Here is a 2766-nt window from a genome sequence, read left to right as displayed (position 1 = left end):
TATAGAGTCCCTATGAGGCAGCATATATGGTATAGTATGTCCTATAGAGTCCATATGAAGCAGCATATATGGTATAGTATGTCCTATAGAGCCCTTTATGCAGCAGCATATATGGTACTGTATGCCCTATAAAGCCCCTATGCAGCTGTATATATGGTGTAGTATGTCCTATAGAGACACTATGCAGCAGCATATATGGTACAGTATGTCCTATAGAGTCCCTTGTGAGGCAGCATATATAGTGCAGTATGTCCTGCAGATCTCCTATGCAGCAGCATATATGGTACAATATTCCCTATAGAGCCCCTATGCAGTAGTATATATGATACAGCATGTCCTGTAGATCCCCGATACAGCAGTATATATGGTACAGTATGTCACAAAGAGCCCCTTTGCAGCAGTATATATGGTCCAGTATGTCCTGTAGATCTCCTATACAGCAGTATATAAGGTACAGTATGTCCTATAGAGCCCCTATGCAGCAGTATATATGGTACAGTATGTCCTGTAGATATCCTATACAGCCAGTATATATGGTACAGTATGTCCTATAGAGCCCCTATGCAGCAGTATATATGGTACAATATGTCCTGTAGATCTCCTATGCAGCAGTATATATGGTCCAGTATGTCCTGTAGATCTCCTATACAGCAGTATATATGGTCGAGTATGTCCTGTAGATCTCCTATATAGCAGTATATATGGTACAGTGTGTCCGCCCCTGATAACAATACTACTATATAATAATAAAAATGATACTACAATGAGGAAAAATGACACTTACTTGATAAATCCAGTTAAGGCTTCTCTGGAGCCAGGACACCTCTTTCTCTTTGGGTGGAGCTGGAGTTGGAGTTGGAGTCACCTGTAGGAATATAGTTATTTTTTCATTTTCATTCTCAGTAAGTCGGTAGGAGGATTGATCTCACACCTGCTGCTAAGTATCTGACTTATAAAGAAATGTTATCAATCCAAGTAATATGTCATCTGGATCTAAGTACAACTTCAGCAACAAGAACAATACAGAAAAGCACACAAAACAGAAAAAAGAAAATCATCCCGTAACCAAACATCACAACCACCATTGTCCTCTGCTAAGTTCTCAGACTGATTCTTGTTAGGATTATGGATGTAAAGCAAATTACACTCCCCAATAAGAAGAATTACTATTCTGTGAATATCAGACTCACCCAAGAGATCTGTGTCTTCAGGAGGCCTAGGAAGGTCATGCAAGGTGACGCCTTGGGTGGATCGGGTGGTAGCGGAGTAACCTGCAATAAACAGAGTGAACATAGAGGTCAGGGGAAGGTCAATGTCTGGTGGTGTTGTCATGTCATGGGCAAATCCTCTGTATGGGACCGTCACAGTGGTCGTTATGGCCAATAGTTATAAGGTGATATAGGCTTCTCTAGGGAGAGGATTTACCCAAGAATCCAATGGGCCATGGTGTGTTTACTTATGTTACATACATGGTGGAAGACAATAGCCCAATGCTTAAAATGTAATTTGTATCTGGTTTCTTAATTGTAAATTTTGGTTATTTTGTAGTCACTACACGATGACTACATTGACCATAAGTCTCTTTGTTCCCTTAGATTCATATTTTTGGGAGGGATACTACTGTATATTTAATCATTTCAGTCTAGTATGACATATCTAAAAATACTTAAAAATGTTTGACTTACTCCGAAGATGTTCACCTCGACCCACCTAATGACCTTCTCGATCCGAGACGGTTCCTCCTTTGGTGGGATGGGTTTTTCTATAGTAATCTGTAAGACAAGATTGTGACTGTACATTAAATGTCTGCTCAGCGCCAATGTTCAGCCTGTAAAGCATGGACTGATTGTTTTCATACAAGGACACCAGGTAAAAAAGCAGAGGATTTGCCTTTGTAGATCCTGAGTAAACACCTCAATGACAAGTACTACACATGAGTAAAATATTGTATAGAGCTCCACTTCTAAACAATAATTTCTTAACCCCTTCCCGACATCCACTGTGCATGTATTTAAGTATGGGTCCGTAACTTCAGATGTATATTACATTTGACACCCTGCTCTAAGGTCTGGGATCAGAGATAATTCCAATCCTGGCCATTTAACCACTAAGATGCCATGGTCAATAGTCTTCTCTGTCCCCCCATCACCCCCTGTGACGCAGGGGGCGGTGGTTTATCAGGGCAGCCGGGGAGGGCTAAATGAAGGGGATAGTATCCTATTAAAGGGGTTGTCTTAGAATTGACAATTATCACTTATCTACTGGATAGGTGATAAATGGCTGATCACTGGACGCGCCCCTGCTGGGACCGCCACCAACAGCGAGAATAGGGTTCCAGAACTGTATCTCCTTACCGCTGCTTTATTCAATGTCTATGAGACTGACGGAAACAGATGGGCGCTGTACTCAGCTGTTTCCGTTATTCCCATGGATTTTGAATGGAGCGGAAGAACGCATTCTCAACCACCCCTCTATTCAATGTCCTCCTCATTGTGGTCAAGCAGTGAGGAAAAAAACAGGGGGTTCAAGACCCACACTCAAGCAATCGGTAGGGGCCCCCAGTGATCAGACAATTATCACATTTCCTGTTGTATACCCCATTTAAGCCCTGTGCAGTGTATTGTATGAGCCAATCAACACACGTTTAAGTCCCCCTAGTGGAACTAAAAAAACTGAATATTTCAAGAATATATATAAGAAAAAATAAATAAAAGTTTTTCAAAGGACCTTTCCCCATTTTTTATGTAAAATAATGTAAACAATAAA

General features: G+C 41.0%; 1 long non-coding RNA gene across 1 annotated transcript; it reads right to left on the bottom strand.

Moving 5' to 3' along the window:
* Window positions 1-834: 834 nt before the first annotated feature.
* Window positions 835-1767, bottom strand: LOC142652328 (uncharacterized). The gene is made up of 3 exons (XR_012847814.1): window positions 1686-1767; window positions 1191-1271; window positions 835-865 (listed from the first exon to the last, which is right to left on the bottom strand). It is a non-coding gene; the product is annotated as an uncharacterized LOC142652328 (long non-coding RNA).
* Between the last annotated feature and the right edge of the window lie 999 nt (window positions 1768-2766).

The sequence above is a fragment of the Rhinoderma darwinii genome, chromosome 5 (genome assembly GCF_050947455.1).
Source record: "Rhinoderma darwinii isolate aRhiDar2 chromosome 5, aRhiDar2.hap1, whole genome shotgun sequence".
Taxonomy (NCBI): Eukaryota; Metazoa; Chordata; class Amphibia; order Anura; family Rhinodermatidae; genus Rhinoderma; species Rhinoderma darwinii.
This window is presented reverse-complemented; position numbering and strand designations above follow the sequence as displayed.